Below are 11,569 nucleotides of genomic sequence, written 5' to 3' on the forward strand. Positions count from 1 at the left end.
AGTTTCTCCTCCATTCCAGGTTGCTTCTCTCCTTGATTCGTTTCCAACCATTGTTTCTTGTACTGCCCTCTGGACTTCCTCCCCACACCCAAAGGCCCCACAGAAAGGCAACTCTCCAATGCCGGCTAATTCATGCATTTTAATAACATTTGCCAGGGGACAAGCAGAGCGCAGGGCAAAACACCCGAAGGGGGAAGGCAGGAGAAGACCATGAATGTGATTAAGGATCAGGAGACTGGTTCTTTTTGAAAGTTTTCAGGATGGTTTTGGCTGCCGAGTTCTTCATCTGCGTGGGCCTTCAGTAGTAGGGTTGGCCTTTGAGAAGCCAATGGAATAAGCCACCCCGGAGTTTCGTGGACAGCATCAATTCCCAGGTCTTGTTTTCTTGGTGGGTTTCTGTGTTGGGTTGAGGTGGAAGCCGAGAGATGGACCTTCTCCTTCTCTGTTCCTCTTCCGGACGTTCCCTTCAACAGCTTCTTAACAGCATCTTGGATTTTGGTCCTTCTACTTGCGGTAGCGTTGCTGGGAAGGGAGCAGCACAGTTAACATAGGCGGTAGCACAGCTGACATGGGGTGTAGCATGGCTAACAGCATCTTGGTTTTGATCCTGCTCCCTGGGATATCACTGATCAGCACCCGACTGCTGAGGAGGGACGCCCGACAGATGAGGAGGGACGCCGGACGGCTGAGGTGGAGCGCTGGATGGCTGAGGTGGAGCGCTGGAACGGCTGAGGTGGAGCGCTGGACGGCTGAGGTGGAGCGCTGGATGGCTGAGGCGTGGTGCTGGATGGCTGAGGTGGAGCACTCGACGGCTGAGGAAGAGCGCCCGACGGCTGAGGTGGAGCGCCGCACGGCTGAGGTGGGCCATACCACTGCGCATAAAAGGTGGACCACTGCAGAGGTGGGGCATACCACTGCTGAGATGAGGCGCCCGATGCCTGAGGTGGGGTGTACCACTGCAGAGGTGGGGCATACCACTACTGAGATGAGGCGCCCGATGGCTGAAGTGGGGTTCCCGATGGCTGAGACGTGGCACCGGACGGCTGAGGTGGGACACACCACTGTTGAGGTGGGGGGACCCACTGTGGAAATGGGTGGTTGGGGTAGTTTTGACCGTACTTCTGATTCTGGAAGTTCATCCTGGAGGACTTCAAGGAACCTGGGAAAGAGATGAAAAAAAGAATCGTCCGGTTGTTTCAATCATCAAAATTTTTATTGAGTAACTTGCTCCTTTCCGGCCTGCTTTCCTCCATCCCTTGGTGGTAGATTGCACTTAAATCTGGAGGATCCTCTCCCCCTCCCTCACTGGTAGAGATGACAGTTATCAAAATCGGATAAGAGAGCTTGCCTTGCCCCCCAAAACCAAGTTTCCATCCTTTTAAAAAAGAACACAAGTAAAAATGCAAGTAGAAAAATAAGGCCACCTTTGGGGGGAAGGGAACAGCTTTCCGTGGGCCGTCGGCATTTAGTCATGCCGGCCACATGACCCCGGAGATGCTTTCGGACAGTGCTGGCTCGGCAGCTTTGAAACGGAGATGAGCACCGCCCTCTAGAGTCAGGAACGACTAACAGATATGTGCGAGGGTTTGGAAAAACCCCAAAGAAAACCAATAAACCCACTTTAGCTTCCTGGCTGAGATTGTTTCAAATCCAAACCCTTGCACATATCTCCTAGTCGTTCCCGACTCTAGGGGGCGGTGCTCATCTCACTTTCAAAGCGGAAGAACCAGCGCTGTCAGCCAGTCGAGGAATTCTGGGAGTTGAAATCCACCCGTCTTAAAATAACCAACTCTGGAGCCCTCTTATTTAGAAGATTAAAGATTGCACGAAATATGGATTTCCTCTGACCTGATGAACCTTCTCTGATGGTGAGGTGTGGTCTGAGTCTTGTTTACTATGAGTCAGGATTTCTCGGGAAACCACATATTTCAAAAGGGGCAGTCATAAAAAAAGGATCAAAAGTTCAAAGTCCAAGACCTTTTATTCTATTCTCTACATTACTCTATTCCTTCTTCTATTCTATTCTATTCTTTTCTATTCTCTACTCTATTCCTTCTTCTATTCTATTCTATTCTTTTCTATTCTCTATTCCTTCTTCTATTCTATTCTCTACTCTATTCCTTCTTCTATTCTATTCTTTTCTTTTCTTTTCTCTACTCTACTCTACTCTACTCAACTCAACTCAACTCAACTCTATTCTATTGGACCACAATGTCTCTGTAGGATGGGCTACTGGCTAGATTTGAGATAACCACGTTTCACCAAGACTTTCTCAAGGTCACTAGAGGGTCAAGGGTCAGGCTTGATTTACAAAAGACAGGTTGACGTAAGACTGCAAATATGACCATTTCTCACACTTATGACTGTGGCACCATCCCTACCCATCACATGATCAAAATTCATATATGCTTGGCAATTGGTTCATATTGATGACTGTCATGCCATCCCTTTTTGCAACCTTCTGACAACCGAGGAATTCTGCGAGTTGAATTCCCCCTTTCTTAAAGTAACCAATTCTGGAGCCCCCTGACTTAGAAAGTTAAAGACTGCACGAAATATGGATTTCCTCTGTTGTGATGAACCTTCTCAGATGGTGAGGTGTGGTCTGAGTCTTGTTTGCAATGAATTGGGATTTCTCTGGAAACCACTCATCCTATTCCATTCTATTCTATTCTTCTGTCTGAACAAAATGGAAATCTAATTTTCTCTGGAAATCACTTTATGTGATAAAAGGGGCAGTGATAAAAATGGTCATAAGTTCAAGGCCAAGACGGCTCTGAGTAATGCCAGAAGGGCCACACAAACAGCAAATGAGGAAGAACTTGATGGCCACGAAATATTCAGCGGCTGCTTTATAAATTTTCCAAAGCTTCTGCTTTCTCGATTCACTTCGTTCCCCGAGCTTCTGAAGACTCCTCCGATCAGCTCTCCCAGCCGAGGTGAGTTATGGAATGGGACACAGCTGTTTTCATAGTTAAGAGGCTGTTTTGATGCACCTGAAAACCTGCAGATTTTAACTCAAATTATCTCAAATCTAGCCAGTAGCCCATCCTACAGAACCATTGTGGTCCATTAGAATAGAGTTGAGTTGAGTTGAGTTGAGTAGAGTAGAGTAGAGTAGAGTAGAGCAGAGAATAGAATAGAGTAGAGTAGAGTAGAGTAGAGTAGAGAATAGAATAGAATAGAATAGAAGAAGGAATAGAGTAGAGAATAGAATAGAATAGAATTGAAGAAGGAATAGAGTAGAGAATAGAAAAGAATAGAATAGAATAGAATAGAATAGAATAGAATAGAAGAAGGAATAGAGTAGAGAATAGAAAAGAATAGAATAGAATAGAAGAAGGAATAAAGTAATGTAGAGAATAGAATAAAAGGTCTTGGCCTTTGAACTTATGATCCTTTTTTATGACTGCCCCTTTTGAAATATGTGGTTTCCAGAGAAATCCTGACTCATAGTAAACAAGACTCAGACCACACCTCACCATCAGAGAAGGTTCATCAGGTCAGAGGAAATCCATATTTCGTGCAATCTTTAATCTTCTAAATAAGAGGGCTCCAGTGTTGGTTACTTTAAGACGGGTGGATTTCAACTCCCAGAATTCCTCAACTGGCTGACAGCGCTGGCTCTTCGGCTTTGAAAGGGAGATGAGCACCGCCCCTTAGAGTCAGGAAGGACTGGGAGATATGTGCGAGGGTTTGGAATTTGAAACAATCTCAGCCAGGAAGCTAAAGTGGGTTTATTTGGTTTCCTTTGGGGTTTTTCGGCAAATCGAGGGGTCTCAATGAATCCAAGGCAAAATATAACATGCCAGTGTGTCCCATAACTGTTTTAGCCAAGTTATTTATTCTCATTACTATAATTAAGGGGAGGCCAATCACCAGCTCCTAAATTCATAAACCTGAATGAAACAATCTATTCCCAAGCAGGATGATTTTTTTTTTTGCCAATTCTTTGTGGTTTCTCCCAATGTGTAAATCTAAAAATAATCACCAAAGATTATTGTTCTGGGAACAATGGGGAAACAGCCATTCAATTCAAGCACCTGCCAATAACGCAATTCTTGTTAAAATTGACTTGCCTTCTTTGAAGATTTCAACCTTCATTTGACCTGGAAATAAATCAGAATTTAAGTTAAGGCTTAAATTAAAATATTCAGTTTTTAAGGTGCAATGAAACAGCTGCTATAAATTAAAACAGCCACATTCAATTAAAGCCGTCTTTCAATAACTCACCTTGTTCTTTAAAAAATGGGTTTCCGACTTCCTCTCTTAGTGCCACTTTCATCTGAATTCAAACTGAAATCAATTGGAATTTAAATTTAGGCTCAAGTTAAACCTTCAGTTTTTAAGGTGCACAGAACAGCCCGCTAAAGATTAAAACAGCCGTCTTCAATTCTAGCACCTTCAAAAATTCTTCTTCCTCCCTGATTGCTACCTTCATCTGAATCTGAAATATATCTGAATTTAGGAGTAGCCTTAAGGTAAAATAATTCAGATTTTAAGGTGCATCGAAACAGCCACCAAGAGTTAAAAGAGCCGTATTCAATTCAAGCACACTGCAATAACTTGTTCTTTTTTAAAAAAAACCACTGTTTGTTTTTCTTCCTCTATGATTGCAACTTTCATCTGAATTTCAGCCGAAATATAATCAGAATTTAAATTTAGGTGTTAAGATAAATCTTCAGGTTTTAAGGTGCATCAAAACAACCATTTAATGATGAAAACAGCCGTGTCCCTTCAATAACCTAGGGTATTTTACCCTTCCTTCCACCAAGATTGCAACCTTCATCCAAATTCAAACTGAAATCAATCTGAATTTAAATTTAGGTGTTAAGATAAATCTTCAGGTTATAAGGTCCATCAAAACAGCCGCTTAATGATGAAAATGTGTGGTTTCCAGAGAAAACCCCACCCATGGTGAACCAGACTCAAGGAGACATTTCCTGGGCAGGAGAACAAGGCATCTGTGGAACTGCCAGACTCCGGACGTTGTGGGTTCTTCATCACTGGAGGTTTCGAAAGAAGAGATTGGGCAACCGTTTGCCTGGAATTGTGTAGGGTCTATTCTATTCCATTCTATTCCTTATTCTATTCTATTCCTTGTTCTATTCCTTATTCTATTTCTTATTCTACTCTACTCTATTCTATTCTGCTCTACTCTACTCTATTCTATTCCTTATTCTATTTTATTCTATTCCTTATTCTATTCTATTCTACTCTATTTGATTCCTTATTCTGTTTTATTCTATTCCTTATTCTATTCTACTCCATTCTATACCTTATTCTATTCTATTCTATTCTATTACACTCTATTCCATTCCATTCCATTCTATTCTATTCTATTCTAGAGCATCACAATGGTCCTGTAGGATGGACTACTGGCCAGATTTCAGACATAACATCCAACAAGTTTCACCAAGCCTTTCTCAAGGTCACTAGAGGGTCCGGGGTCAGGCTTGATTTACAAAAAAACCACATTGACATAAGATTGCAATTATGACCATTTCCCACACTTATGACCGTGGCACCACCTCTACCATCACCTGATCAAAATTCAGATGCTTGGTCATTGGTTCATATCGATGACTGTCATGTCATCCCCTTTTTGGACCTTCTGAGCAGCCAATTCAAAGGGGAAGCCAGGTTTCCTTAACGACCATGTTCCTAACTTAACAACTGCAAGGATTCACTTAACCATGGTGGCAAGAAATGGGAAAACAGGGCAAAAGCCGCTTAGCCACTTTCAATGGGGCTCAAACTCCATAACTTCCAGATGGGACCTTAAGAGCTTCCATGGATGGCTCAAGAGAGGGGCCTCCAAACTTGGTCACTTTAAGACGGGTGGACTTCAACTCTCAGGATTCCTCAGTCAGCCGAAGAAATCTGGGGGTTGAATTCCACCCGTCTTAAAGTGACCAAGTGTGGAGCCCCCTGACTTAGAAGGTTAAAGTTTGCATGTAACAAGGTTTTCCTCTGATGTGGATCAAAGATTGATCAGGAGTTTGGGGCGTCCTTTTCAGCAGTTTGAATGATAGCCTGTAGGAATAATCACGGTTTTAAATTAATCCTGGATTAGGTTAATCAAGTTACGTTTTGGTGGATTCATTTGCTCTTTAAAGGGATTGAAGGTTGGGCCCGTCTCTTGGGACCGGGCATCGTGGGACTGGCATAAATTGGGCACCGGTCTCTGTGGAGAGGGGCGAGGGTGGACTATGGGGTCTGTTGAACCTGGTTCCAACAATCCAGCGTGATATTTTGTATAGGAAACTGCTCTCAAATTCCGTCCTTCCCGACACTAAAAGGATCTCGGCTCCAGGGCTATGCAATAGAACACAGAATCATGGAAGGGACCTCGGAGGTCTTCTAGTCCAACCCCCTGCTCAGGCAGGAGACCCTACACAATTCCAGGCAAACAGTTGCCCAATCTCTTCTTTCGAAACCTCCAGTGATGAAAAGTATAATTTTCTCTGGAAACCACTTATGTCGAAAGGGGCAGTCATAAAAAAGGGTCATAAGTTTAAGGCCAAGGTGGCTGTGAGTAATACCACAACGGCCACACAAACATCAAATGAGGAGGAACTCCATGCCCACGAACTATTCAGCGGCTGCTTTATAAATTCTGCAAGGCTTCTCCTTTCTCAATTCACTTCTCTCTCCGAGCTCCTGAAGACTCCTCCGATCGGATCTCCCAGTCCAGGTGAGTTATTGAATGGGACACAGCTGTTTTCATTGTTAAGAGGCTGTTTTGATGCACCTGAAAACCTGCAGATTTTAACCTAAATTTAAATTCAGATTTATTTCAGTTTGAATTTGGATGAAGGTTGCAGTCTTGGTGGAAGAAAAAAACCCAGTGTTTCTTTTTAAAAAACCAAGTTATTTCAGTATGTTTGAATTGAATATTGCTCTTTTAACTGTTGGCGGCTGTTTCGATGCACCTTAAAATCTGAAAATTTTAACTTAAGCCTAAACTTAAATTGAGATTTATTTGGAAATCAAATGAAGGTTGTAATCTTCAAAGAAGTAAAGTCAATTTTAAAAAGAATTGGGTTATTGGCAGGTGATTGAACTGAATGGGTGTTTTCCCCATTGTTTCTAGAACAATAATATTTGCTGATTATTTCTAGATTTACACATTGGGAGAAACCACAAAGAATTGGCAAAAAAAAATCATCCTGTTTGGGAATAGATTGTTTCATTCAGGTGTATGAATTCAGGAGCTGGTGATTGGCCTCACCTGAATTAAAGAAGTAAGAATAAATAATTGGCTTAACTTAGCTAAGGGATGTTATATTTTGCATCGGATTCATTGAGACGCCTCGATTTGCCAAAAACCAACGAAAACCAAACAAACCCACTTTAGCCAGCAGAGGGTAGCCATGTTGTTTCTTCTTCTCCTTCTCCTTCTCCTTCTCCTTCTCCTTCTCCTTCTCCTTCTTCTTTTTTGAGAGTAAGAATGGAATTTTTTTAAAGCAAATTAAATAGCCCAGACAACATGATTTTTAATAAGCAATAAGAAATGTATCTTTTTTTCTTTTAAAAAAAATAAATTTATTCATTTATTTCCAAAACAAACATATCTTGCAAAAAGTATATCAGCTGGTTACAAAAAGCTTTTGTGCATCAAACATAATTCATATTAATTCAAATATCTTAACTCAAATATTTACCATATTAACATAATCATACCTCCACTTTTATTTGACTACAGTTATTTAAACATCCTTTATCCTTAAATATACCAAGATTCAATCCATAACCACATGCTGGCATTTCATTTACTTATTTATAAAATCCTCCATTAACATTAAGTCCTCATATCCTGTTTTAGCTAAACATCCATAATATTTAATACCAAAGATTTCTAATCCTCCATGTATATAATTTATTATCATTATCCTTTCTTTATTTAATTATATCCTGTATCATAGCATTTCCCCCTATTAGTTAAAATTTAACTGTATACAATTTTTAATGATAATTATTATTGCTATTAATAATATTTATATATAGTCCAAAAATATTTCTAACCTTCCCTTCTCATATCCAATTATTACTTATCATGTTTCTTCTTCTTGAATTTATCTTATTATCATTTTTTTAAAAGGACAGAAACTTGGTTTGGGGGGGGGCAAAGGAAGCTCTCTTGTTTGATTTTGATAACTGTCATCTCCACCAATGAGGGAGATGGAGTGGAGCCTCCAGGTTCAGGAGCAGTCTACCATCAAGTGATGGAGGAAAGCAGGCCGGAAGGGAGCAAATTACTCGATAAAAAAATTGATGATTGAAACAACCGGACGATTCTTTTTTTCATCTCTTTCCCAGGTTCCTTGAAGTCCTCCAGGATGAGCTACCAGAATCAGCAGGGCAATCAAAACACCTTTTACCCCCCAAATATGCCATGGTGCCCACCTCAACAGTATGGCGGCCAACCTCCGCAGTATGGTGGCCCAGGTCAGCAGCCTGGCGGTCCACCTCAGATGTATGGCGGCCAACCTCAGATGTATGGTGGGCCACCTCAGATGTATGGCGGCCAACCTCAGATGTATGGCGGCCAACCTCAGCCGGGCTACCGCCCATGTTAACCGTGCTGCCCCCTGCTCAGCAACGCTACCGCAAGTAGAAGGACCAAAATTCTGTTGAAGAAGCTATTGAAGGCAACATCCGGAAGTAGAAATGAGAAGGAGAAGGTACATCGCTCAGCTTCCAACCTCAACCCAACAGGGAAGCCCACCAAGAAAACAAGACCTAGGAATTGATGCTGTCCACGAAACTCCGGGGTGGCTTATTCCATTGGCTTCTGAAAGGCCAACTCCACCACTGACAGCCCACGTGGATGGAGAACTCGGCAGCCAAAACCATCATGAGAACTTCCAAGAAGAACCGGTCTCCTGATCCTTAATCATGTCATCGTCTTCTCCTGCCTTCCCCCTTCTGGTGTTTTGCCCTGCGCTCTGCTTGTCCCCTGGCAAAATGTTATTAAAAAGCATGAATTAGCCGGCATTGGAGAGTTGCCTTTCTGTGGGGCCTTTGGGTGTAGGGAGGAAGTCCAGAGGGCAGGACAAGAAACAATGGTTGGAAACGAATCAAGGGGAGAAGGAACCCTCTATTCTATTCTGTTCTGTTCTGTTCTGTTCTGTTCCATTGGACCACAACGGCCCTGTAGGATTGACTACTGGCCAGATTTCAGACACAACATTCAACCAGGTTTTACCAAGACTTTCTCAAGGTCACTAGAGGGTCGGGGTCAGGCTTGATTTATAAAAAACACAGGTTGACTTACAACTGCAATTATGACCATTTCTCACACTTATGACCGTGGCATCATCCCTACCATCACATGATCAAAATTCAGATACTTAGGCATTGGTTCATATCGATGACTGTCATGTCATCCCTTTTTCGGACCTTCCGAGCAGCCAATTCAAAGGGAAAGCCAAGTTCCCTTAACAACCGTGTTCCTAACTTAACCCCTGCAAGGATTCACTTAACAACGGTGGCAAGGAAGGTTGGGAAATGGGGCAAAAGCCACTTAGCCAGTATTTATGGGACTCAAAGTTCCCAACTTCCAGATGGGACCTTGAGAGCTTCCATGGATGTCTCAGGAGAGTGGCCTCCAAACTTGGACACTTTAAGACGGGTGGACTTCAACTCCCAGGATTCGTCAGACAGCCGAGGAATTCTGGGAGTTAAAATCCACCCGTCTTAAAGTAACCAAGTGTGGAGCCCACTTACTTAGAAAGTTAAAGAAGGGGAAGGCTGAGTGTGTCAGTGTGTCCATGTTCGTGTGTGTCTGTATTTGCAGTTGGTTTGTTCATTCAAGCTAAGTTCTCCTGGCCCAGAGCCTATGTATTATTTATAACCATTATTAAATGATTAGGTAATACGCTTCTGAGTCTGCTCCAGGCACAACCAGCAGCCCCCCCCACCTCTGCAGGAGACCCTCCCCAATTCCAGGCAAACAGTTGTGCCGTCTCTTCTTTCCAAACCTCCCGTGATGGATCATCCACAACTCCTGGAGGGAAGCCCTTCCATTGGTGCATTGTTCTCATGACCAGGAAATTTCTCTTTAATTTCTCTAATTAACTTTAGTTCAGATTAGGATTTTGCTGGAAGCCAATTTATATCAAAAGCGTCATAAGTGCAAGTCATTAAAAAAGGGTCATACATTGAAGGCCAAATAGAATCCATTGATTCATTGTCCCATTTTGTTCAAACAGAAGAGTGGAGTGGAGTAGAATAGAATAGAATAGAATAAGAAATAGAATAAGAATAAGAAATAGCAAATCGAATCTAATCGAATAGCAGCTGGAAGGGACCTTGGAGGTCTTCTAGTCCAGCCCCCTGCTCAAGGAGGAGACCATATTCCATTGCAGACAAATAAATTTCCAATCTCTTCTTTTTTATATTAAAGTTTTTTTAATTTTTAATGTTCATAACATATAATCACATGTATACTAATACATAACCAATATCATATTGTATTATTAAATGTTTATAACAATTCAATTTACCAACAACTCCCAAAAATCAGTTATTGTCTCTTCTGCTCTCTGTCTACCATATTTGTACTTTATCCATCACTTCCTTCTCCCTCTCTCTCCTCCCCCCCACCTCCTTTCTTCCCTCTGTCCCCTTCCCTACTTCCCCTTCCTCTCCCTTTCTCCTCTCTCTCCTTTCCACTCCTCTTTTCTCTCCTCCTCTCACCCCCCCCTTGACCTCTCTCCTATTCCTCCCTTCTTCCCTTCCCTCTCTCCTCTACTTCCCACTCTTCATCTCATTTACTTGGTGTATTTCAGCCTCTGAGCAAGTTCCCTTTTAGGTTGATGGCATTTATAATTCCTTTTCAATATACATATTTAATTTTTCTCCTCCTTTTTAGTAAAAAAAAAAATCAAAATAAAAGTATGCATATATAGTCATTGTGCTTTTAAAACCCATCTCCCCTCCAGCCTAATTTTGGCCGAGATGTAGACCTGGTTACAATTCCTCGCTATTCTCATCATTATCTTTATATAATTAGACATCCTTCCATGCCCCAGAAAAAAGATTCTGTCTTTTTATCTCAATAGTTTCCCATTGTAGGTATATTTCACCTTCCCTCTCTATTTTTCCTTATCTTGGATTGGATTATCCTTAATTGTCTTTAGATGGAAATCCTCGCTGTTCAATGTTTCACTTCCCTTAATCTATTATATAAAATAACAAGCGGTAAACATATTTCAACCCATGCTTAGTTGTCCTTCTTTTGTCATATTCAATCAGTTCGCAACTCAATTTAATTATCTTAAAATTTTGGATCATAAACCTCTCCTTTACCACCTCCCCATATCAGTTTCATATTTATCCATGTTCCATATATTGTAACCTTTATTTAACTATCTTTCCATTATCATATTCAACCAGTTAGCAACTCCATTTCATTGTCACGGTTTAGGAATAAAGCCCTTATCTTTATGCTGGTTTTCCAATTTCTTCTTGAAACCCCTCCGTGATGGAGAAGGAAGGGAAGGAAGGAAGGAAAAAATAGCAGAATAGCAGAATAACAGAGTTGGAAGGGGCCTTGAAGGTC

The 11,569-nt window shown here is 41.7% G+C and overlaps 1 long non-coding RNA gene across 1 annotated transcript; it reads left to right on the plus strand.

The window, feature by feature from the left end:
• The first annotated feature begins 6,522 nt into the window (after window positions 1-6,522).
• LOC116520064 lies at window positions 6,523-9,000 on the plus strand. Its single transcript, XR_004256715.1, has 2 exons — window positions 6,523-6,697; window positions 8,323-9,000. It is a non-coding gene; the product is annotated as an uncharacterized LOC116520064 (long non-coding RNA).
• The last annotated feature ends 2,569 nt before the right edge of the window (window positions 9,001-11,569 follow it).

This window comes from Thamnophis elegans, chromosome 17 (assembly GCF_009769535.1).
Source record: "Thamnophis elegans isolate rThaEle1 chromosome 17, rThaEle1.pri, whole genome shotgun sequence".
NCBI lineage: Eukaryota > Metazoa > Chordata > Lepidosauria > Squamata > Colubridae > Thamnophis > Thamnophis elegans.